This window comes from Toxorhynchites rutilus, chromosome 3, assembly GCF_029784135.1.
Source record: "Toxorhynchites rutilus septentrionalis strain SRP chromosome 3, ASM2978413v1, whole genome shotgun sequence".
NCBI lineage: Eukaryota > Metazoa > Arthropoda > Insecta > Diptera > Culicidae > Toxorhynchites > Toxorhynchites rutilus.
The window spans coordinates 44,433,828-44,461,448 of NC_073746.1; the positions used below are offsets into that span (position 1 = coordinate 44,433,828).

A 27,621-nucleotide genomic window follows, 5' to 3' on the forward strand; every position below is an offset into this window, starting at 1 on the left:
TCAATTCTCGAGTAATGTAGAAATTTGTGTTTCATTTGTATGGCAGGCCCCCCTTAGAGAGGGTCTAGAGAGGGTATATATATATATATATATATATATATATATATATATATATATATATATACATATATATATATATATATATATATATATATATATATATATATATATATATATATATATATATAGATTATCGCGATTGAATTTTTGGATTTTTTTCAAAGAAAATATAATAAAGTTTTTTGTTAGAAAAATGTTGTCCCTGTAAAAGTGCCCATTTTCTGATATATGGATGACTTGTTGATAATTGTTTGAGCTGTTTTTCACTATTGTTTTTTTTGAGAATAAAAAAAAATGGATTTTGAGAAAAATTAATTCTTTTTTTTTAAATGATTTTTTCGTCAGTGTAATTTGTAAAAATGTGATATTTTTTAATGAAAATTTAAGTAATTTCCTACATTTGATTCTTCGAACAAAATTCTGTAGGTCTCATATTTTTTTGGAAAATTGTGGTAAAAAAGAAAAAAGAAAAAAACTCTGGCCTTTTCTGAAAATTAGTCCATTTTTTCAAGTATTATTACTAAAATGACCTATGTCTATACACCCACAACTTTTCACTGCAATCTGAGATGGTGCTGCCAACTCCGAGTTGGGATGAAATTCGTCAAGAGTCTTACTATACGATTGAATGCTGAACTTGCCACAAAACAAACATTTTAGGTACTTCATACTTTACTATTTGAGGGCCATATTGTGTCAAGACCATCACACATGGCTCCGCAAAGCTCATGCCTTACAAATAAATGAATTGGAAAAAAGACCATCACAGAAAACTCCCTTGTATAGCACATACAGAGCTATTTGAATGTTGTATACACACCTCTACTATGAGAGATTCCGCACTTTTTTGCTGTGAAAAATCTACAGTGAAAACAAAACATGAGGAACATAGCTCTTTAAGCTATAATCCAACAGATATGGTGAAAGTGATCAAATAAGGCAAACAGGGTAGGCCTTTTTCTCAAAATAAACGCAATTGGCGCTTATTTTTCGAGGCCATTGCAATTAATTCCTGGAGGACGGTTCGCGTTTTTCGAATACCGCCGCCATAACCTATCTCGGTCCATTCGTGTGAGCTGCCATAAAAGCGCGAAAATCCGTCGACCTCTCCCAACAGACAAGCGGAGAAGTGCTGCCTCAGCATTTCATTCATTGTTCCGTCTGAATATTTCCCACACGTGACAGCAAACCAAAGTACCGAAGCGTGGGGAGGGAGCGGACTTGACCGTGAAGTGAAATGGATGAAATGAAACCGGCACTCACTCTCTGTTTACCAACTGTTTTCAAACGATGGCGTCATCAAGTGGTCGTACTCAAGGGGGAGGCGGGTGAATTTTTCCATTCACCCAGTCCGGCACACATGTTTCACGCTGAGCGGCCGTTCAAACAGAGAGAGTGTGTGAGAGTCCTGGTCGGTGGTGGCATCTTCGTGAACGGCAAACGCGACGGGATTTCGCTTTCAGCACCGTATTCGAGCGAACATAAGAGCGCTGCCGAAGAGATGCGGCGTTGCGTGCGATACAGCATGATTTCTGCTGATCTGTGTGCCATAGGAGACCAGGCAGGATTCATCTCGGATTCAGTTCTTGCGGAACCGTCGACGGGATTGGATTGTTGGAATCGTGCGAAGCCTTTCGTGGTGGCGTCCTTGTTCGAGGTGACTGTACAAACCTTGTGTGTGGAGGAAAGGTGAAAATTTTGGTGCAAAGCTTCCTCGCTTCATGAAGGCAGAAATTACCACCCCATACCACCCACTCTACCAACAGTTTGAGCGCCTCATGCCGAGGTCTAATCTCGGAGAAAAATTAACAACGTGGACTGCAGCTGTGTCCCTGCGTGATGCGTCTTGTGCTGATCGTTCGCATATGGAGATGCATAGTAACCGAGTGAAAGGCATTCCCCGGTGGCTCCTTCAGTATATTTCTGGCGGATATTAAACCACGTTTGTGTACCGAGCGGATGGAAAACTAGTAACTTTTAGAAGCCCAGTGTGAATAAATGAAGTGCAAAAAAGATCCCAAAGAAGAATAAAACAACGGATAATTCAATCATCGTGGTTTTGATTCGTCGTAGTGCGAAATGCAATGACAAAGGATGTAGAACATTCAATTAATTTGCAACGTGAAGTTCTCATGTTTTTTTTTTCAAATTGATATATTATCGTGCACTATTTGTTGTAGAGGAATAAAATACCATGTTATGCACAAAAGGTCCACTGTAAACAATTTCGTGGATCTAGTGAATCTGTATGGAATCATTCTATGCTGGATAATTATCAATTAGATAATTGAAACCAATCGAGTTTTCCCACATGTGAAAAATATCTGTTAACCAACTCATCATTGGTTCTTCCCATAGCTGTGCCACAGCCGCAGGAAGATAACGAAAACCCATCAAACTGTGATTGTGAATCAGACCGATACTCGAAAGTGCTAATATTTGGATTGCTATTCCAATCGAGAACTACCGCAAGCTTTGCTGTTTGAGTCTCGATTACGCTTATTAGCGGAATCATCACTTAACAGCCAGGAAACCCGTACGACCACCGTACCACCAAGTGATGCTGAATATTAATGTTGAAAAATTCCGGAAAAACCCATACGTGTCGGTAGCCTAGATCCAGATTGCGGGGGCCCCATTGAATAGTGATTTGCCCTCGAGATTGAAATTGGCCACATTTGGTAGATATTGGTTTTCGGTGTGGGGTCTGCAGGGAGGTGGGCTAGGAAAAAACCCGAAGCCGTGCGGTAGATGATTATGCTTATGTGTTTCGCACCGGAAGCCGAAATTGAATGAATTGAAAATGACGAAATTTATGTGTTTGACGTCGGGGCCGTATTATGGGTGTTTCGTGCTGCCGTAGAAAAAAAAGTGTGTGCGTGTGTGGTGGAAAGCGAGAATGAGTTTCCCGACCAGCAGCAGCAGCAGCTGTGTGCCTACGTTTTCGTAAATACATTATTTATGTGGAATTTCACTTTACGGATTTTGACACTTTCAAGTGATGGGGATATCCGACGGAAATTAGAAGGTTTGTAATGAATTTATCTATACCAGATCGTGAATGTGAATGGGACATGCGATAGCAGATGAGTGGAAATGCGTGATTTGGAATATATTGAACCACAACATTGTTTTTGTTTTGAAGCTTAATGTATGGAATCGTCGAAGTGAAAGTTATAGAATACCATCGCGTGAATACAGCAACATATCGTTTGTTCTGCCTCAAATACGGAAAAACCTGTTAAATAAAAATTCATAAACATCGAATCATTTCAACATTTTTGTTCCGTAAAAATCTTTAACGACCTTCAACTGTGAGTCTTAATTTGAGCCAGCGTAGAAAAAAGCGTAGAATAAAATCTAACAGTACTACTCATCATCGTCGTTTGTGTTTGACGTTCGCTTAGCGTGAGCATGTTGAATTTGACCGTTGATCAATATTTAAAGTTTTCTCGCGTTTAATCAGTTCGCATCATCATTATCAGTTTACTGTTGTTGCTTGGTAAGTGTTCCGCAGATGATTATAAAATATAATCAAATATAATGTAGTTTTCCTTCAAAAAATTACAAAACAAAGTGTCCGTTATTCGATTCGTACTTTTTCCCTACGATTCATATTTCAAACAGTAGAAATTGGTGATACTACAATGTGAGTTTTCAGGCTTATTATGGATGAAAAGCGTAGTTTCATATAATGCACTAAAACATTTTGAAATTTTCCTCAGAGGGCATGCGATATTTATTCGCTAGCGACACCGCACTTACTGTGCAAGGGTGGAGTTTACGTCGCAAATATTCTCTTTTTGTTATCTCCTTCGTTGTTTCTATTCTCGCGGCTGCATAGGTTGATTGTTATTGACAGCACGGTTTGGGAAGCACACAGATGAACAGAACGAATGTATGGGAAAATGGGAATGCTTCTAATTTTCATCAATTTAAACACTTTACACACTAGGGGATTGTAATGTATAGCATTTCAAACAAATCTTAGACAATTTCCGATTCGATTCGAGTATGCAAATCATTAAAATTGGTTCGCAGCAAAAATAGTTATTAACATTAACTTTATTTCATAAAAACGTGACCTGTTTTCTGATTTGGCACCTTTTATGAAAGACGTAGTCCTACGTCAAAAAAACCTAACATCAACTAAGTTGGAGAAGCAGGAAGAACGGATGAAGCAGAAAGAAAAACTTGAAGTACTGAAAAGGCAAACAAGCTAGAAATTCACGAATTATGAAAGTGAAATTGGTGCAAAAGGATAATTACAAAATAAATGAAACTATGTAACAAAAATGAAGAATTAAAATTCAAACACTGCGAATAACCTCGAATTGTTTTACCACTTCGAAAAACAAATAACTTGAATTAAAATATATAATTTTCATTTAAGCAAATTAACCCTAACGGTATTTTAAACCATGAAGCTACAACGTAAAGAAACATCAATAAACGAAAAGCATATTAGGGGAAAACAGGGGAAGCGGAAAATGCTTGCAAATATCACAAAAAAGGTTGTTGAAAATTTTTTAAAGTTAAAAAAAAACAAAACATTTCAATTCGATAATTTTTTGATGTTTTCAATCAAATATGTACAATAGTAAGAAGCTTAGAACGATATTGAACTAATTTATTCAAAGTATCAACAAAACAATACATGTGAATAAAGGTTAGATCTGTTTTCTGCATCAAAAGCCTTGAGACGGATTTCGCGCCAACTCGTCTATGGGATTGGCATGACTCTCTCAGAACCTAATGAAACTTTCTGGGCGTGAAGACCTTACCTAATTAGGCAACTTGGCATACTTAGTTTTCGGAAAATTTATCTAGACTAACATATGGAAAAGGCCAAATATTTTTGACCAGTTTTACAATTTTTTTGACGTGGGACTACGTCTAACCGGAATATATGGGGGGTAAAATGAAAACCTAAACACAGAACATGCAGGAAAAAATGAAAGATTTCGAATGCTTATAACTCGAACATTCCTTACCGGATCGGAAAGATGTTTGCATCAATTGATAGGGAATACTGTAAAATGTTAAGCGTTATCTAAACTCCATAACAGCCTCGTTTTGATTGGCCCGATATACGGTTTCCCCAACACAGCCATCAAAACCAAGCAGCCTTTGGGGAAATCGGCATTGCAAATACATGAAAGTAGGGGGACTTTTGTTCTTGCCGAAAAATGTTCCCTAACACAGACTTCAAAGCCAAGAAGCGTTGGAGAAATCGGCAGGGGGAGCTTTTGTTCCCACCGAAATGTGTTCCCTAACAGAGATTTCAAAACCAAGGAAGAAATCGGCATTGAAAAGTCATGCAAGTCGGGGGTATTTTTGTTCCGACTGAAATGTGTTTCCCTAAAACAGACTTTAAATCCATGGATCGTGGGGAAATTTGCATTACAGATATGTGAATGTCGGGGGTATTTTTGTTCCAGTTGAAATGTGTTTCCCTACCACAGACGTCAAATCCAAGCTTTCTGGGGAAATCGGCTTTGTAAATAAAAGCATACTGCGAGTACTCCTGTACTCGCTTGCCTTTGTGCAGACTAGAATATGTTTCCCTACCACGACCTTTTTTTAAACTTAGGAACCAGGGAAAATCGTGCAGGCACTAAAGGCGAATGAACTTTCAAGTTTCAATCAAATTCGCGGTTCGAGAAGTACGTACACTTGAGAGATGCAAACTTCAGAGGGAAATGTAAAATAAAATAATCGTTTGATAATTCTTCCGTTCACATATTTTGTCCTTGGCATCACGCCGAACATAAAAGAGGACTGTCATTTAATTTACTTGTAACGAAGAACATAATCTATCACAATGGATGCATTAACCTCACATGGCATTTGTTCAATATTTTCACTCACAAAGCAAATATATTGAATTCAATTGAATTCGGATACTGTTTCAATCAATCAAGAATTTAATCAATACAAATAAATGATTGGTCAGCTAAGGTAGGCCCACGTCAGCTTTGCGGTTATATCATAGATATAACTCACCCATTTTTTTTTACTTGAAAATGGTAAGTCCTACAAAAAAAGTGATCCATGGAAGAGTTTTAGGAAAATAATTTTCAGAAAAAAATACTGAAAAAATATTTTTTGAAATCCTACACCAAAACAAATACTAAAAGTCAATTTTCTCAAAATGGTTATCTCAGATTTTGATGAAATGGTGGATAAATGGTAGATAAATATTTGCCCTACAACTCTTCCATACATCGCAACTTGTGCATATTTAAGGCAAACAAGTTTTTCTAACAAAAACTTTTTCAAGATTTTTTCTCGAAAATTTTCTACTTTGTGTACAGTAAAAAAAAAATCAATAACAGGTAGAAATGGATTTATGATGGCCCTTGGGTGCTAATGTACAGTTTTCAGACACGTGTACATTAGAGTGCATTAGGGTGGCGAATTTCGAAAAAAGACCATGTACATTTTGTTTATTGTCCCAAAAAAATTATCTGTGCAAAGTTTCAGCTCAATCGAAAATGATTTAGGGGTGCCTCAAAGTGCTTAAAGCTTTGATTTTTTTATCCTCGAAAATCTTCGCAGGGGGGGAGTATAGGAAATTTAGCAAATCGAATTTTTGTTTTCTTAAAAACTTAAAAATGCATGAAACGTCAAGAAATGGTCTCATCTTGAAGAAACATTATTTTGAGATATTTCAATTTGAAATTTGGGCTCCCACTAATTGACTGTGTTGGATCAAATCTATCATTTTATCGCTTACGTGTTACAAACAGGATGTCATCCATAATACTCCCTTTCATGCAGTAAGCAAACATCTTCGTCAATTTCTGATTCAAAACCTTTAGAAATATGAAAAAAAAACAAAATTACATTTCTGCTAGATACGCGAAACTTCGTTTTCTTTGCAGTCACAGCGAACCAAGTCTATGCTAGCTATTAACATAATATCATTACACAACACATTAGTATTTTGTAACGGCTCTTGACTAATTTCATGAATGGCATATGTATATATATTGATTCACTTTTACTGTTTATGACAAAATAATATCTTAATAAATGATAATAAATTGATTTACGAATGCTTTACACTTGGTTCGCTGTGGTTGAACGGAATTTTGAAAAATGCAGATCAGCGCTTCTGCAGTTCATTGCAGCCCATAGGCTGTCTTACTTACCAGATCCCAACAAAATTTGATTCCAGGAGCTGTCCAAAGCACAAAAATCTGTTGCAGATTAGGATCTGCCTTCTTGGAGAAAATGATCACTATCGTCCGATGCTATATTGTGGGTTTATGGTTCGCAATTTCGTTTTTTTACAGTCTACTGTACAGATTTTTTGTTTTTGAACTGTTGTCAATTATCCGAATGACATGGTCATTTTACAGTCGATAGATTATTATTTTCTGCATCCAATGGTGTAAGTAAATCAATTTTGAAAAAAAATGGCGCTTGGTTCGTTTTGGCAGAACCCCGACCATATGTTAGTCTAGATAAAGTTGCTTAAATAGGTAACGTCTTCGCGCCCAGAAAGTTTCATTCAATTTTGAAAGGGTAATACCCAAGAGTTGGCGCTAAATGCGTCTTAAGTGTCCGAAATATGATTCAGAACGGTATAAGACGTTTAAAAAATAATAAAAAGAAATGTTGAGTGAAATATGAACCATTATATCAGCAACACGCCACATGAAATGGACGCTGAGCTGAATGTTTCGAATTCGGCAATGTACTATGCACTTGAACAAGACCAAGAATGCCAAGCTAATAGGAAAGGTAAAGTTCATGGAGTTTAGGAAGCTTCGAAGAAGAAAACGCTTTATTAGGACTTTCTTATTATCACGGCGCAGTGGACAGGAGTTTGTCTTTTCGGGTGAAAAGTTAAGTCTCACAATGTCTGGAACGACAGACTGTGGACCTACAGTTCGAGGACTATCCCAGATAGTGACAGCAACATTTCACGGTTCCAAGCGCCGCAACCGTTAAGGTTTGGGGAGGTGTTTGTAAACGTGGCAAACTACCACTAGTTCTTATTGAGAAAGGCGTTAAAATTAACGATGTATTTTGTAAAACGGGTGATTGATTGTACGGGAACATGAAAGCATTGAGATTGTATGATCATTAGATGTTTCAGCAGGACGAAGCGCTTTCTCATACTGCGAATCAGAACAGAACTGAACTTCCAGAACCGGTGTCGGGAAGATTTGACCACCTTTTATCCAAAGATGAATGTGACCTCCAGATCTAAACCCCCTGGAATACGAAGTGCCATACATGCTGCCGAGGGTGAACGAGCCAAAGATGTTAATTTTGGCCCAGTTCAAGGCAGTGATCCTACAAAAATAGAGCGTAATGATGAATGATTTGGGACGAAATGAAATCCGAATTTGGATCGAAATTAACGTTAACGGACTTTTTTCGAGCGATGATGGAAAAAACTAAGACAGATAATTGAGTTTGATAAATTTTCCATGGAAGGTAATTATATTAGGTTACTTGCAAATAAATTCTACGTCCTTGCGAGCGGCCTTTTAGCAGTTAACCGGAACCTTCGCCATGGCGGACGAAAATATGCGTGTAAACATGATTTTGAGTTCTTTCTTCGTTTTATTTATTAATTCCTTCTCAGTGTGCACGACAAAATTGTTGGAGAAGATCTAACGCTTTAGATTTGCCCAGAAATTCTCGATGGGTGGCAGCTGGGGGATGTTCGGCGGGTTCGCCGACTTGGGTATCACATCGATATTCAGCCGCTCCATCCCCTCTAACGATCGCTTCGAGTAGTGGGCCGACGCCAGATTCTCGATGAACAACGCAACTTGCGGCAGGCACTTCGTACTATAAATTTCCCCGTTCACGGCCAGTCCGGTGCTAAAGAAGAGCGGCTTTGACATCCCCTTCTCACTGATTGTCAGCCACAGCAGCACGTTCTTGGGGAATTTGGTGTGTCAAATAAACTTCACTTCGGAGCTCACTTTCTTCGTGGGGGAAGTAAAATACGAAGTGCCTGCCAGTTGTTGCCATCCAAGGTGAGTTAGGTCTCGCCGTCCATCACCAGCGCCAGGTTGCGATTCGCCGGGAAAATCGACTTGAGCATCTTATTCAGTCGCTGCCGCTGCGTCATTGCTTGCAGATCCGAGCCCAGTGGACGGGACTTCCGCTTCCTGACATGTATGTCTATATTCGCCATGTACTTTTTCACTTTTTGGCCGGTTGCACCGACCTTCCGGTCAAGCGCACGCAGCGATGTAGCCACTTTCTCCTCGATCTTCCTCTTCAGCATCCTTTGTAGCTTCTTGTCGCTCAGGGTCGTCGTCCGTCCGGAACCGGGCTTTCTTTCGATGCTCTGATTATTATCCAATAGTGCCAAGATGTTGTAGATGCCGGAACGGGCGTGTCCGGCGTCCACAAAGTGCCGCACGATGTCCGTTTTCGACGCGGCGGGGTGCCGTTTTTCAAACGCGCACACTTCTGAATGGAGTAGCTTCGCTGTTTACGCCATAACGGTTAGAGTTCGACTGATAGAGTTGTCAATTGTTTCTGCTGACTCATGGGTTACTATGATTGATACTGCGTAGGTAGTTTCGTCAGTGCGTTTGAAGGTAAATCCATGAAGAATCGGCAAATGTTGTCCATTTTTTTAATGCAAACGTCATGTGTGACACGAATCACGGGAGGCACATAAACTTCCCATATTTTTGATTATTGGTACAAACTGTTAATGGTCAAAACCACAGAAAGGAAGATAACCCCATCCAAATAAACCGTTTTTATACAGCTATTCTATTTGAACCAGCCCACAGCAGAATGATATTACTCGAACGATAAAAGATATTCTTTTTATAGAAAAATCAATCATCCGAGGAAAACAAGGATATTTTAAAAACCGTTCATTTCTAAACGAACGAAGTTTTTTTTTCAAAAAAATGAAAGAGTGGTATCCAAGATACAATGCGGTCGTATTCAAAAACTCGTAACTCAAAAACCAGATGTCTAGTTAAAATTTGATGTTTGACAAACATATTGGGAAATTAATGAAATATTCAGCAAAAATAGCATTTCAAATGTACTGTTAAAAGATCTCACTCAAAAATTGAATTTAATATTAAATCTCAAAACAACCGCTCTTCCATTATTTTTTTTGTATTTTTTCGTTGGAAAACCCTTCCTATTTAACAATGTTTGATGTACAGTGGTGCAATGGCAAAATCACCAAAATGGAGATATGATTTTTTGAAAATTTGTGAAACTTCAATATTTTGTTAAATCTTAACCTTTTGAGAAAAGTATTTAAGTAACATAAAAAACGGATATTTTCAAAAGTTTATACGAGGGTCACTATTTATATTTCGGGAATTGGCAACACTGATGTCATGTGAGTCCATCTGACGGTTCCATCGTAAAGTTTGACATTTTTGACGATATACGTACTCAGAACATTTTGTCATACGGACGCTATTTGTTTATTTTATATTTAGTTGAAAGTTTGGTCTCGGCAAAAAAATGGAACTGAATCGTGAACATTTTCGTGCGATGATTTTTTACGACTATCGACGTGGATTATCACAACAAGAGTGCGTCAATCAACTTAATTTGACTTTTGGCGATGAAGCTCCATCAAAAACCACTGTGTATCGCTGGTATAGTGAATTCAATCGTGATCGTAGTTCGCTGTCCGACGAGTTTCGTGAAGGTCGTCCAAAATCGACTGTAGTGCCAGAAAACATCGATGCTGTGCACGAAATGATTAAGCAAGATCGTCATGTAACCTATTGTGAGATTGAGGCATCCCTAAGCATTAGTTCCACCAGCATATATGCGATTTTACATGAACACTTAGTTGTGCGAAAATTATGTTCACGTTGGATCCCACATAATTTGACAATCGCTCAAAAAAAAGGCTCGTGTCGATTGGAATAAATGCTTTGAAAATTGGTTTAAGCGCATGCAAAAGTGTATCGATCATCGTGGCGAGTACTTTGAAAAACAATAAAAATATATTCGCAGCTTAACTATTTGTTTTTGTTCCTATTTCCGAAATATAAATAGTGACCCTCGTATCTCCATTTCGGTGAATTTGCCATTGCAGCAGTGTTCGTCAAACTTTGTTAAATTGGAAGAGTTTTTCAATAAAAATATGCAAATATAGATTATGCTATACATTTTTAACAATTTATTTTAAATGTTATTTTCCTTAGTTCATTAATTTTCCAACAACTTTGTTAAACATCATATTTCAATCAGACATCAGGATTTTGAGTTACGATTTTTCTCAAGAATTGGACAGAATGATATGCGAATTGTTTCCGCAACGGTATTGATGTATTCATGTTGTGAATATTTCGATTTGTAATAGTAATCATCTGAATATATTTTAGAATATACTCGTATATCCAAGCTATAGAGATTTTCAGTAAAAACAAAAAAAAACAGACGAGCTTCAGGTAGTTGTAGTGCGAGCAAACGACTTTCAATCTCGTTTTATCGGCTTTTAATTTTAGAATTTCACTGAATTTGAGGGCGTCATTGTTAAAAATAATGAAGGAGCCTTTTGGAATGAATCATTGCTCGTTCTCTCCAGTACCAAACTCTCTTCTCATTGAATTTAAAACCATTGGGAATATCTATCTATATATATAAAAAAGGAGTGATGTCTGTCTGTCTGATTCTTATGGACTCGGAAACTACTGAACCGATCGACATGAAAATTTGTGTGTAGGGGTTTTTGGGGCCGGGGAAGGGTTTCGTGATAGTTTGAGACCCCTCCTCCCTCTATAAGGGGGGGGGGCTGCCATACAAATGAAACACAAATTTCTAAATTTCTCAAGAATTAATCAAGCAAATGAAACGAAATTTGCAGTGTGAAGGTTTTAGGGTGCAATAAATGATTCTATGGTGGTTAGATAACCCTCCCCCCCTTTCTTTCTGCATTACTCGAGAATCAATCAAGCAAATAAAACCAAGTTTGGCATGTAACGTATCGGAGTAAACATGTTATTTGCAAGTGGTTGAAAAACGAAAAATAAATTTTGGGCGGGACGAAGTTTGCCGGGTCAGCTAGTATATATATAAAAATGGATTTCTGACTGTCTGTCTGATTCTTATGGATTCGGAAACTACTGAACCCATCGACATGAAAATTGATATTTAGGGGTTTTTTGGGTCGGGGAAGGTCCTTATGGTAGTTCGAGACCATTCCCCCCTCTCTAAGGGAGGGCTGCCATACAAATGAAACACAAATTTCTGCATTACTCGAGAACTAATCAAGCAAATGGAACCAAATTTGGCATATGGAGGTTTTAGGGTGCAGTTAATGTTTTTATGGTGGTTTTGCGCTCCTTTCCCCTCTCTAAAGGACAATTGACAGTTGAAAATTTTCGGAAAACTCTGAAGGAAAATGGAAAAAAATCGAAAAATTCAATTCGCATGTGTTCTACAATTACATATTGACAAGCGTTGTTATTCCATTTGATGTTAGAGGTAACGAAATTGATCTTCGTTCGAAAGTGGAAATGGATTTTAATGTGATAAAATGCACTCCTATATCGTCTTCTATCTATATAAATAAAAATGGATCGTCGAATGTGTTCATAGGAGCAAAACTCTAGGAAAGAATTTTCCGATTTAGGGCTGTCTTCATTCTATCATATTTTCCGTATCAAAAATGTATTCCATGTATCGGAGGAACATGTTATTTGTAAGTGGATGAAAAATCTTGCACGAGAATTGTGTCTGAAAATAATCCGATTTTATAATGTAGAGTTTTGATAGAAGTACTGAAATTTTAAAGTAAAAAATAATTTTAAAGTGTAGATTAAAAGATCAATCAACGAACAGTTTTGCGATTGGACCCATAAAGGTGCGCTTAGTAAGAAAACGTGGCGAGACGAAGTTTGCCGGGTCAGCTAGTGGTTCATAAAGTAATGAATATAGTAAAGTGCAATGGACGGATTTTAAGAAACCAGTATTAAATTGATATATTTTTTCAGCGTTTGGATGCAGAATTTGTGAGAAAAATGGGATTTGAGTTAATCTGAAGTCCCAATATAAAGCCTTGTTATTTTTCTTAAAAAGATTATTATTTTTATTCCAAAACGCGCCGTGTCGCCTTCGCCATTTTCGATACTGATACGGAATACACAGGACGTATTCGTGCCAAAAAAAAACTTTCAAATTTCAAAGAAATTTTTACAACCGGCACTAATTAGATACCAGACTGAGATATCGAAACAAACAGAAACAAATTAAACAATCGATACTGTGAAGCAAGAACCTCAAGTAATTGTTTCCCTTTTACATGTTTCTTGTCGTGGCAACGAGAGGAGTCGAAAAACATATAAGTTATTAAATTTTAGCACCGCAGTTTATCCGTAACGGTTAACACTCACCAGAAATGCCTTCGTGAAGTGTCAGTGAAAGAGCTTGGAGAAATGAGCAAACTGATCGAAAGAACCCCTCATCATCTCGAGATGATAATAATCCACTCGAGTAAATGGCAGGAAATGCATCAAAGCAGCAATTTTTGTTCTTTGTGCTACGACTTTCATCATGCTGCTTCAATTTGGTTTGAGTGTCACGACAATTATGTGCGCACGATATGTATAACATACCCACCATGCAGTCTCCTCATCAGCACAGAAGAAACTTTCCGTCGACGATGAATAAGTTAGATATGACTTTCAAACTTCCATAAAGATCGGAATACAAATCCCTGAGGAGGCATACCCAATCACGAGTGGCGTTTACCTTTCTTGTCGCAAACTTCTGATCAAAGGTGTAAAGTTCGTTAATTGAATCATTTCTATGTCCTAGCATTATGTTCGATGCCATTAGCCCAATTGCCTAACGTTCTGTGAACGAGAGGTACGAACGATAGTGAAGAAGCGGGAGATGAGTCTCTCCGGACAATTACTAATTCAAGCTCTTCGCCGAACAAACAACTTCTGACGCCCACCCTTTCGCCGTTTTGCCATTACTCAGAAAGCTGTAGCACTTACTTTAAAGGCCATTGGCTTTCATACCATTCCATCAGGGATCGAACATTCCTTAATTGTGTCTATTAGGGCGCGGTAAATTGCCGCGGAAATTAGCCGTAGCTGTCACGAGAAGCCCATAAAGCGACCCGGTCGGAGAGTGAGTGAAAGAGACTCGGTCCGGTTTGTTTAATATTTCAAGAGCCACTGCGAACACTCCACTTTATTGTCCTGTTTTCCCTTCCGAAGTAGCAACCTCCGCACATAATGCCGCTTCCACGCTAGAACCGTGCGGATTCCGGACCGGACGGAGAAGTAAAGACGCGAACAACGAACAATCTTTGTTCTAATCTGCGGGATGCTTGGTAAAGCGCTATAAAACCGAGCGTCGAGCGTAACCGTAATAAGGCTGCAGAACACGTTCATATTATAAATTTCATTAGCGTGTATACTGCTTCGGCATTGATTCTACCGGGATGGAATCATATTCGAGATAATGCGCAGGAGAAATGTGCATCGTTTCCACGCAGTCCGCAGTGGATCCATGGCAAGGCGAGAGCGCAAAGTGGCAGCTGCAATTTCGGCCCGATGCCTGGGAAGAGCCAATATTGTGTGACATCGACTGCACGCGTCCAGCGAGCACGCCAAGGCTGCAGCAAGCAATCCTTGCAACCCACTTCGGAACGAGTTAGATAATGAGACATCGATTTAGCGTTGTGTATTGGAGACAACTTTAACGATAATTAGGGTATTATAGAACCTATTCGTGTTAAGCTGAGCTAAGCGTTGGCATCCAGTTGGAGAAGTTTCTCTGGACTGGTATCGCGTTTCAGTTAAACTATTGTTTGAGGAAAGAATCAATTTTTTACATCCAATCATAAATTAATCACTATGGAGCATTCCGGAGCATTTAAATTTCAATATTCGACGTTATGATTCCCCCAAAATAAATTAAAGCCTATTGTAAAAAGCATTGTGCGAGGATAAATATCTAGCGACATTTTTTTTTTTTTTATTTAAATCGTTTATTTTTACAGGCTCAGTTACATAGGTTTAAAGGAGCCGAACTCCTTACTGTATTGTTACTAGTATATATACATTTTTCCTTTATTCTAATGTTAATAATATAGGAAACCGATTACTCGCGGTCAACTCGAGTTTAGAAGGGTGACATATTTTCTTCAGGAAAAGGAGGGGATATGAGGATATGTTGACAATGATCACACTCACACTCTCAATCACACTCATCACACTCAATTATTAAACCTATCTTATATCTAATATGTATTTACATTTCATCTTATTCTTAAGAAGGGATCCGATCTCTCACAAAGGAAAAGGAAAAAGAAAAACTAAGGGTATAAGGACAATCACACACGAAGATCGATAGCTTTAAGGAATACATATATTTGGGACATGTAATCAAGGTCTAACCGAGCCAACACGTCTCTCACCGGCATCATGGGCTGCCTTCCTCGGGCCCGAAGGGTGACTACTAAATTCGATCTGGTGACAAGATACAGCTCGCACGACCAAACAACGTGCTCGATGTCGTGGTAACCTTGGCCACAAACACAAAGATTGTTGTCGGCAAGATTAATACGAAAGAGTAGCGCATCTAACGAACAGTGATTGGACATGAGTCGGGAGAAGGTGCGAATAAAGTCCCGACTCAAGTCCAGACTTTTCAACCATGGTTTGAGGCTAACCTTAGGGATAATCGAGTGGAGCCACCGGCCCAATTCATCTTCGTTCCATTTGCGTTGCCAGTTAACTATGGTATTTTAGCGGGCTAAAGAATAAAATTCATTGAAGGCGATTTGACGCTGATAAATATCGCCTTCAATTGCACCTACCTTTGCTAATGAGTCAGCCCTCTCATTACCCAGAATTGAGCAATGTGAAGGGACCCAGACAAAGGTAATGACATAACAGCGTCTGGATAAAGCACTCAAAATTTCTCGTATTCTCTCAAGGAAGTACGGCGAGTGCTTTTCCGGCCTCACTGAACGAATAGCTCCTACAGAGCTAAGACTATCGTGGAGCCGATCTGGCGTGGAGGTAACATCCATACTTCTCACGCTCAAGATCACGAGTTCAATTCTCACTCCCGACATTCTTCCAAAATGGAAGGTAAAAGTGACGAACCAGCCAGAAGCGTTGAAAGTCACTATAATACAGAAAAAAAAAAGCTAAGACTATCCGTTACAATGTAATAGTGTTCAACAGGTCGTGAGGCGACGCTGTCCAGCGCCCAGTGTATCGCTGCCAATTCAGCAATATACACTGAGCAAGGATTCTGAAGACTGTGTGAGGTGCTAAAAAATTCGTTGAACACTCCAAATCCTGTGGACTCATTCATAGAGGACCCATCAGTAAAGTACATATTATCACAATTGATATCCCCATACTTTGCATCGAAGATCGTTGGAACGATCCTCGATCGAAGATAGTCTGATGTTCCATGGATATCCTGCTTCATGGACAGATCAAAATGCACAGAGGAATTGATGTAGTCAGGAAAACAAACACGGTTGGGAATATACGAAGAAGGATTAACCTGCATGGAGACGAATTCATAATATGAGCTCATGAATCCAGAATGAAAATTTAGCTCGATCAGCTGCTCAAAATTTCCGATCACCAATGGGTTCATAACCTTACACCGGATGAGGAACCGAAGAGATAATAAATTGAAGCGATCTTTTAGTGGGAGTAGGCCTGCCAAAACCTCGAGACTCATGGTATGCGTTGAGGGCATACATCCCAACGCGATACGGGGACAAAGATACTGAATTCGCTCGAGTTTAATAAGGTGTGTTTTGGCAGCTGATTGAAAACAGAAACTGCCATACTCGATCACTGAGAGAATAGTTGTTCGATACAACATTATAAGATCTTCGGGATGTGCTCCCCACCAGGTGCCGGTAATTGTACGGAGAAAGTTTATTCTTTGTTGACATTTTTTACTCAGATACCTAATATGGGCCCCCAAGTACATTTAGAGTCGAACCAGACCCCAAGATATGACATAGCATGAGTGATCGGTTTACCCAAAAGTTGAAGCTTTGGTTTTGCTGGTTTATGCTTCCTAGAAAAAACCACCATCTCTGTTTTCTCCGTGGAGAATTCGATCCCTAGCCCAATGGCCCAGGTTGAAAAATTGTTCAAAGTATCTTGTAAGGATTCTTGCAGGTCGGATTCGTTTGATCCTACGACAGACACCACTCCATCATCTGCAAGTTGTCTTAGGCTGCGATTTTGTGTAAGGCAATTGTCAATGTTGCTTACGTAGAAGTTGTACAAAAGGGGGCTTAAACATGAGCCCTGGGGGAGTCCCATGTAAGAGACCCGACTTACTGCCGAATCTCCGTGAGAAAAGTTCAAATGCTTCTCACAAAGCAAGTTATATAACATATTATTCAATAGAGGCGGCAGACCCCGAGATTGAAATGTTGTCATGAGCGGTACAAGCTTTGGCTCTTGTTGAATGATCAGTGGACTGCACAACCTTTGGCCCGTGTATCTGTAAAGAGTGTGTGTATGTATTGCCGCGACTAAGTAATAGTTTATCGATCGGATAGGAGGGATATGAAACGGGGACACAACGAAGGAAACATCATTAAACGTTGACATCGGCGTTTCTGAGGAACAGGTATAGATGAACCAGAAGATCAGGATCACGGCTACCTAAGATATCCCGGACGGGGATATCCGATTGTCTGCCTTGTGCTCTCAGTGCTCTAGAGAGCTGAGAGCGAGCAGCATGGAACCGGATACACGACCAGACAACATGCTCGATGTCGTGGTAGCCATCGCCGCAATCACAAAGATTGTTTGCTGCGAGCCCAATGCGATAGAGATGCGCGTTTAGGTTGTAGTGATTGGACATAAGCCGAGATATCACGCGAATGAAATCACGACCTACATTCAATCCCTTGAACCATGCACTCGTCGAGATCTTAGGGATAATCGTGTGTAACCAACGACCGAACTCATCTTCACTCCACATGCGCTGCCAACTAACGAGTGTGTCCTGACGAGGAATGTGAAAAAATTCGTTATAAGCAATTTGCCTTTCAAAAAGTGTGCCTTCTGAAGCACCCACCTTAGCTAGCGAGTCCGCCTTCTCATTCCCCGGAATCGAGCAATGAGAGGGAACCCATGCTAAGGTAATCTTGAATAATTTTTCGACCAAAACACTCAATAGTTGTCTTATTCTTGTTAGGAAATAAGATGAGCGTTTATCAACTTTCATTGAGCGGATTGCCTCTATTGAGCTGAGACTGTCTGAAAAAATAAAATAATGGTCGATGGGCAGTGTTTCAATGATCCCTAGAGCATAGTATATCGCACCCATTTCAGCGACATACACGGAACAAGGATCTTTGAGTTTGAAAGAGGCACTGGAATTTTCATTGAAGATGCCGAAGCCAGTGGACCCGTTTATGAATGAACCGTCAGTAAAGAACATTTTATCAGATCTAACTTTCCCATATTCTGCCGAAAATATCGGCGGAATAGAATCGGAGCGTAGGTGATCTGGGATTCCATGGATTTTTTGTCGCATGGACAGATCAAAAATGACAGAGGAATTGCAGAAGTATGGGAAGCAAACTTGGTTGGAGATGCCTTGTGAAGGGTGCACGTCGTGTGTAAGGTACTCATGATATAACGACATAGAACTTGACTGAGGAGTCAGTTGGAGTAGTTTTCGAAGTTATCAATTACCTATGGATTCATGATCTTGCAACAGATGAGAAATCTGCAGGATAATTCTGTGAACCGAAGAGTAAGCGGGGGTACTCCTGCCAAAACTTCGAGACTCATCGTATGTGTCGAATGCAAACACCCCATGGCTATACGCAAGCAACGATATTGTATTCTCTCCAGCTTGAGAATATGAATCCTGGCAGCTGATCGGAAGCAAAAACTGCCATATTCGAACACTGATAATATCGTTGTTTTGTACAACTGAATGAGGTCTCCTGGATGGGCACCCCACCATGTTCCGGTAATTGTTTGGAGAAAATTGATTCTTTGCAGGCATTTCTGTTTCAAATACGCAATGTGTCTCCCCCAGGTACACTTAGAATCAAAATATACACCCAGATATTTGAAACACATAGAGTGTTGGATCGTTTTGCCGGATAGGTGAAGCTGGAATTGGGCGGGTTCGTGCTTCCTAGAAAAAACGACCATTTAGTTTTCTCCGTAGAGAATTCGATACCCATCTTGAGAACCCACGTGAACAGATTGTTCATGGTATCTTGCAACGACTTTTGCAGAGCGACGGGATTAGTACCCGTGATGGAAATAACTCCATCGTCTGCAAGTTGTCTCAACGTGCAGTCTCTAGTTAAACAATCATCTATATCATTGACGTAAAAACTGTACAAGAGGGGGCTCAGGCAGGAGCCTTGTTGTAGGCCCATAAAACTGTAACCAGAAGATTTCGAGCTGCCATGAGAGAAAATCATGTGCTTTTCTGACAGTAAATTGTACAGGAAATTGTTAAGAATTGGTGAAAGTCCACGATTATGAAGCTTCTCTGAGAGAATTTCCATGGAAACTGAATCAAATGCCCCTTTGATATCGAGAAAAATGGAAGCCATTTGTTCTTTGCGAGCAAATGCGATTTGGATTTCAGAAGATAGCAGCGCGAGACAATCATTTGTCCCTCTACCTCGGCGAAAGCGAAACTGCGTTTTTGACAGCAAATTGTTCGTTTCGACCCACTTGTCCAAACGAAGTAGAATAATTTTCTCTAACAATTTACGAATACAGGATAACATTGCAATCGGCCTATACGAGTTGTGATCGCAAGCCGGCTTGTTGGGTTTCCGTATGGCTATCACTCTCACTTGTCTCCAGTCATGCGGGACAATATTCAGCTCCAGAAACTTGTTGAACAAGTTCAGCAAACGCTGTTTTGCCAAGTCGGGAAGATTCTTCAACAAGTTGAATTTAATCTTGTCCGACCCCGGAGCTGAATTGTTACATGAGAGAAGGGCAATTGAGAATTCCACCATCGAAAAATTCTCATAATCGCTTTGAAGTGGAATGTCGCGTACGACGTTTTGTGCAGGAACCGTGTCGGGACAAACCTTCCTTGCAAAGTTAAAAATCCAACGGTCAGAGTATTCCTCACTTTCGTTTGTATGGTTCCAGCCACGCATTTTCCTAGCCGTATTCCAAAGAGTGCTCATAGCGGTCTCCCCCGACAAACCATTGACGAACTTCCGCCAATATCCACGCTTTTTTGCTTCAATCAAACCTTTTAGTTTGGCTTCTAGAGCTTGGTACTTTAGAAACCATTCCACTAATCCAGTTTTCCTGAATTTTTTGAAAGCGGATGATTTTTCAAGGTAGACCTTTGAACACTCCTTGTCCCACCAAAGTGATGGAGGACGACGTCGGAAAGTGGTAGCCGGTACACGTTTCTTTTGAGCTTGAAGTGCGCTTTCGTAAATGAAACTCGATATAAAGTTATACTCTTCGAGTGGAGGAAGTTCATGCATTGAAACAATTGCTTCAGATATTATTTCCGCAAATGTTCTCCAGTCAATATTTTTCGTGAGGTCATACGAAATATTGACTGACTCACGAGAGCTTGATTCATTAGCGATCGATAAAATTATTGGTAGGTGATCACTACCGTGGGGATCTTGGATTACCTTCCACATGCAATCCAGGGATAACGAAGAAGAGCATAGACATATGTCTAGCATGCTTGCCCGTGCAGGAAGGTTGACTATTCTGGTTGCTTTCCCAGTATTCAAAACTGTCCATTTGAAGTTGTCGCACAGATCATAAATCAAAGTGGCACGGTTGTCATCGTAGAGTGATCCCCATGCTGTTCCATGGGAGTTAAAATCACCTAAGATTACCCGCGGCTCCGGCATTGCCTCGATAGTATCAAAGAACTGATGGCGGCCTACCATAGTTCTGGGAGGGATATATATCGAAGCAATGCAGAGGTCTTTGCCATTGATTTGTGTCTGGCAAGCAACAACTTCAATGCCTGTCATCGATGGGAGAGTGACTCTATAGAAGGAGTGACATTTTTTTAATCCCCAATAGTACGCCACCAAACGAGTCATTTCGATCGAGGCGAATAATGTTGAAATCGTGGAAATTCAGCTCATCGTCTGAAGAAAGCCATGTTTCACAGAGAGAAAATACATCACAGTTAGAGCTGTGAATTAAAAATTTAAACTGATCTAGTTTAGGAATAATGCTTCTGCAATTCCACTGTATTACAGTGGTCAAATCCTTGACCTCTTGCACTGAATCAGGCATCGAGGGAAATGAACGCTGCCAAAAATCCACATTTTTCTTTCAAAAATGTTCTCACAATCGGAAGCAAACATAATACTATGCTTTTAAGAGGGTCGTTTATATTTAAAGCATTTAAAATGTTGTCCACCAGGTCAGAAAGCGCAAGCAAGCCAGATTGTGGCTGTTGCCTCGACCGCGAAAAAGGAGCAGACGTGTTGGGTGCTGCTCCGGGAAGTGCTGAGGACCCCTGGTGCGTAGAAGAACCGCTTAAACCAGGAGGTACTTGCTTCGGTCTATTCTCAGCACGTTCAATTCGAGTTTTCATTCCAACTTGGGAAGTTTCGGTCGTCTTTCTGGGGAGTGATGGAAAAGAAGTAATTTTTCTTTTCCTGATGGCACCCTGCGATGTACCGGAACTTCCTGCATTGGGAGCGTCAGCAACAGGCTCGTCGTTCTGCAGAATGGAGTAGGGATTGTCCTGAGTCGTTGGAACGGGACTCTTAAGCATTTATGCATAAGTCCGCTTGGAACGTTCTTTTAAGGAACGCTTGATTTTTTCCCCTCGTTGTATGTACACCGGGCATTGAGTAAGATCATGAGGAGTCCCGCCGCAATGAAGACACTTGCGCTCTTTCGGGCAAGGATTCTCATCATGGCAAAAACACCTTGAAACCAAAATAAATTCCATCTATCATATCCAAAAAATTAAACATTTTTCTTTGAGAATTTTTGACTTCAAGCAAACCAATTCATAGAAATGATAAATGAAAACATAAACTTCCCTAATGATGTTATCAGACCACTTTTCGAGTTTTTGTTATCCAGGTTGATCTTTCGCAAAGCAAACCGCGCATTGAGAAACCAACTTGCTTTTCACCGTCCTTAATCACAATATTTTCATTGAGATTTCATCTACCGGACCAACTGATGCCGAAATTCGAAGGATTTTCATCTTGTTCAAAGTGCAAAAGCGAATATCAGCTGATGAGTTGAGCACTTTTGATTTTTTTGTCTTTCAGGATCTCAAACTCGGCGTTTTCTTCATCATTTATATCCAGTTGGTTTATTTCATGCGCAATGCTCTTCAGACTTTCTTGTAATACGGATCGGTTGGTTGATAGGCAAAACTTATAAATATGGCTCTGTCAATCGTTCATAGTTTCTCTACACTGTGAAGTTCGAGAGTTTTTCGAGAACAAGAACGGCTTTAAGGATGGCTTAATCAGGCTTCAAAAAATGTATCAACAAAGAAAAGAAAGACAAGTTGATGAAAAAAACAACCCGTGAACAAACCTCGCACCATCCGCGGATTCATCGATGCTTTGTCGTAAACAGGCAGATCGGTCAGAATATTAAAAACACCGTGGCACTTTTTAAAAAATGCAAAATGCAAAAAAAAAAAAAATTTGTTTACGTCAAAATAATAAATGAAACTTGTTCATAATTTATTTATGTTTTCAAAAGTACCTTTCAATTTGCAGAGGAGTGGCATCTTTAGAGTCAGCGAGTGCAGACGTGTTTTCCGTCTGCTCTCTGTGTTTAGTTGTCACATATTTCGCATTTTTCCCACAAGTTACGGTGATGTGGTGGAAAAAATGATGTTTCTGAAACGGTTCGAAATATTCTCGGATCAATCGATTAGTTTTTCACGCAAAGTGAATTTTCTCCAGAATAGTGTAGTGAATTAAAAAAAAACTTTTTAGGTGAAGCTAGCAAAAAATGAAGAGTGTCCGTTTCCTGTTATTACACGTTACTGGACGCATCTATATGTGTGCGTGTGTGTTGCTGTGCAGTTTCTCGAATGAGCATCGGGAGAGAACTTGTGTTACGCGAGCGGAATGGAGATAAAAAGCTAAGTGGTTTCGTTTTCTCTTTTTTTCTTTTTTCAATCTATATGATTATGTTTGCGTCCAATAAGTCTTTTTTACTCTCGAAACTGGACATGTATCCGATAAGAATAATTGGTGTGAAAATACAACTGTAGAACATATAGTTTCCTTTTTTGCATGTATGAATGATAGTTTTAAATTAGGTATTCGCAATAATAGAAAGTGGAATAGTATTTTCGTTCGAAAATTTTTGCGACGCTCTGTGATGGTGGCTTGGGATGCTTGATGCCCTGATGATATAACTATAAAATTAATATCACAATTGATTCTTTAGAGTAACCCTTCAGTTATATCATCAGGGCTTTAAGCATTTCAGGTTGTTGTTGCAGGGTGTGTGGAGTGTGGGGCTGTCCGGGATGTGCTTCGGAACGGTACGTCCTATTAGGATTGATTGCCGCATTCGTCGCTTTGCCAGGATTTGCCTCCTTGGATGAGTCCAATAGAAGAAACTAAACTTTTTTGGGATTAGTAAAAGTATTTTCAGTGTTTCCGTATGCTTCGTATATACTGTATAAATCAAAATAATAGTGGCATTGTAGGCATTGAAACAAATAAACTTAACTATAGCATTATAGGAAGAAAATCCTAGAGAGTTTACAAATGGGATAGGCTTAATAAGGGGTTTAATAGGCCCTTAATCTATATAAACTCTAGTTTAGACTCTCCGCCGTCGAGATTAGAGTTCTATGAAGCGCACGTGCCAGGAATAACAGAATATATCGCCGGGCCGATGTGAGAAATAATGGGATATATAGCCAGTCCAATTAGTTTTACAGGTTTTCCTGCTCAGGATACCGCGTGTTGTGACATATGAAATTTTCGTTTCATCGAGTGGTTGATATACATAGTCAGTTTTAGCGAGTTTAAAACAATGTCTTCGGTGACCTTCTCAGATTAAGAATATATCGTCGATTAGAGGAATACTAAAAGGGTTTATTAGCGACCTTCTCAAGTTGCCAAAAATAACCTTGGTCCCCGCGATTGAATAAAATAGCTAGATAAATAAAATTAATAGATAAAATAAAATAAAAAACAGATAAAATGAAATAAATAAATAAAAAATAGATTAAATAAAATAAAATAATAGATAAAGTTCGAGAGATTTTCAAGGAGTTTTTTTTTATAACCTTCTCAGGTCAGCGAAAATGTCTATGTACTACGCACAATGAATAACGAAATGCATGACAGGTCCGATAAGAATGTATATTTTCTTCAAATATCATTTCGCGGAATAATTGAGAGTTCACGTTTTATAGAATCACATCACTTACCGCAGTGAATCCTGATTTGTCTTAACCATTCCCACTAACAACTATCCCTTCCATGATAAACGCTAGGGAACCACGCTATAGAGGCGACCCTTCTGGCCTTCGGGCGGCGAATATCATACTAACATTCCTTCCCTTCCCCTGGTGACTGTAAGGACGTGGCCAGCGTTGACCATTTAAAGCTCGAATCACCGAAAATTGCACAACGAGAATGATTTGCTAGTCCCAAGCGTCATTCTGTGTGTTCTTTGTGTAATTTGGTTGGTTCAGGTCAATCACGGAGAGCAACTACGAATTGTACAGTCTACCAGAGCTCAAGCTCAAGCTCAAGCTCAAAAGTACCTTTCAATTTGCAGTGCGATAATTGTTTTTTGAATCATTCATCATCAAAGACGAAGCGGTAATTTTTCATTCAAACAAAAATATCTCAGTATGGAAAGGATCTACATGAACGTTATAAGGTTGGTAAGGTTAATTGAATTTGCTATTGAACTGGTTATAAAAAAAAATTGTTAATGCACAAAATTCCTGTAAAAACAGAATGAAATCGATTTTTTATTCCTTCTCAATATTTTTGTCCACTATATCTACATACACCAAGATAACACTATGTTCGAGAAATATTTCAAAGCCTGAAGTTTTAAGCTTTAAAATGATGTATATATCATTATCTAAATAGAATGTTTCTGACTTTCAAACATAATGAAAAAAAGATCTGCGTAGTGTTCCCCCCCCCATTTCACCCCCTCAAACCATTTTAAAATGGAACTTTGCAGTACCTTCGCGTTTTTGAGGAAACCAGATGTGCAGCGTCTACCTCCGAATGCTAAACCTTTTTGAAACGCTTTAGGTTTGCTGCAAAACAATTGAAGACTTAAAATTGTTTTTTCTGGCGCGTTTAATGGTTCTGACTTTTGAACACTTTCTGATGTTGTACTTCCGCATAATTGGCTTAAATAACATTCCTTGACTTAACTAACATTCTTCCACAATTTGCACCTTCATTCTTTAATACACGTGTACATATATTTTGAAACATGCAAAACGCGAGATTATATTTATTAAAATTCCAATGCCCAAGGGCACTAACTGACCTCTGTGAAACTATAAGATTGACATTGTTCATAAACCTCTATGTATCGATTCTGATGTGAATTTGCACACATTGAAAATGCATACGTTATATCGAGATAAAATGTACGCTATATCGAGTGACGATATATCGAGGGTACGTCATATCGAAATCGAGGTTTTCGAAAAAAACTTTTACGCCAAATGCCCTAAAATTGCATGAAACGTCGAGATCTACTGTCATTTCGCAAAATTTTGTTTGGCGTCGTGCACAAATTACGTAACGCGATAAGGGGGGGGGGGGAGGAGGGTCGAGGTTGCGTTACTTTGTGTGTATTAGAGATAGGAAATTGCGTTACGTAGGGGGGGAGCGGGTTCTAAATCCGTATTTTTAGCGTTACGTAACTTGTGCACGACGCCTTTTGTCAAAAATCTACACTCTAGGGTTTAATGTTTTTGTTCGGAATACGAGGCAAAATGTATGGTTTGACCGCTTTCCGCCACTCTCCCTTATGTCTGATTGAGCCGAAATTTAGCATAGGGTGGATTTTCGAGGTGGAGAACATTTTGTATGGGATAACTTTTTGGAATTTTAAGGTCGATTTTTCCCATACATTCATTGGCACCCTGATGAAGGCTCACCAGGAATTGTTTAAAATGACATTGCAGCCTTCAATAAAAAATTTGAAAAAATATTGCACCCTTGTTCCCGAAACCATGTAAACTATAAAAAAATACAATTAATGATTACGAAAACATAATCCAAGTCTTTGGCGATTATAACATCTTTCCAAAAAGACTAATTGGCTTGAATTTCAAATGTCGATCATCTGATTCGGTCCAGTAGTTCAAAAGTCATGATTTTTTTTTAAATGGCGTTTTTACTGTTCTGGATAGCAGACAACAACATTTGGAACTTGGTTCTGTGACAAAAGTGGTGTTTGAAATTTGAGAAAAATGCAATTAAACATATTTTTAGTTTTTCACCATGAATATATATTTGTAAATCAATTTAATTGTAGTCAAATGGAAAAAAAGGCTCTATTGTATCCAAAAATCAAATTATTTTTTCGAAAAAGTACCATTTTGAGTAATAAGACACTGTTTAACCGAGCAAGTAATAGTATCTAAGTTCAACGATTATTTTGTCGATAGTGTTTCATTGATCAATCAATCTATTGAATTGGTCGATGAACCCGATGAAATAAAACAGCCAGTTAATAGTAATTGTAGATTTGAAGATTTCCACCAAATTACATTAGGTCAGTTGAAAACTATTTGCTTTTCATTAGAAAAAACGGCTGGAGTAGACAATGTTAATGCTAGAGTTGTTCAAGACTGCTTCCATATCATTTCTCACATCTTGCTGGACCTTATAAATACATCATTGCAAACTGGGCATGTGCCTCAAGTGTGGAAAGAATCTCTAGTTGTTCCGATCCAAAAGGTTGCTGGAACGATTAAAGCCGAGGAGTTTCGTCCCATCAACATGTTGCACACCTTAGAGAAAATATTAGAACTTGTTGTTAAAGGCCAGCTGTTGGAATATTTAGATTGTAACTCTTTGCTAATGCCAGAACAATCGGGATATCGGGAAGGTCATTCCTGTGAAACCGCATTGAATTTGGTATTAGCAAAATGGAATGAACAATTAGAAGATAAAGAAACCATTGTTGCTGTTTTCTTGGATCTAAAACGCGCTTTCGAGACAATGTCTAGGCCGTTGTTGTTGAACACGATTAGGCGCTTTGGAATTACGAGTACTGCATTTAAATGATTTGAAAGCTATTTGTATGGCAGAACTCAACGGACTGCTTTTAGCGATTTCATTTCTAGTCCTGTAGAGAATAATCTTGGAGTACCTCAGGGCAGTGTATTAGGGCCTCTTTTATTTATTATGTATATCAATGACATGCGGAGAGTCTTACGATTTTGCGATATTAATCCTTTCGCAGATGACACTGTGTTATTCATTGCAGCTAGAGATGTATATCAGGCCGTTTTGCACCTGAATGAAGATTTGCGTTTTCTAAGTAGATGGTTGAAGTATAAGCAATTGAAATTGAACATAAGTAAAACAAAATACATGATAATCTCGCGAAA

General features: G+C 39.1%; 1 protein-coding gene across 4 annotated transcripts in view; it reads left to right on the forward strand.

Moving 5' to 3' along the window:
- Positions 1-1,533: 1,533 nt before the first annotated feature.
- LOC129775488 (monocarboxylate transporter 7-like) overlaps positions 1,534-27,621 on the forward strand; it is a 156,353-nt gene continuing 130,265 nt past the window's right edge. For 2 of the 4 annotated variants that reach the window (XM_055780287.1, XM_055780289.1), the window contains exon 1: positions 1,534-3,562. The gene's annotated coding sequence lies outside the window, so the exon portion shown is untranslated. The remainder of the gene's footprint in view (positions 3,563-27,621) is intronic. The other 2 variants (XM_055780290.1, XM_055780286.1) reach the window with 2 other exon arrangements.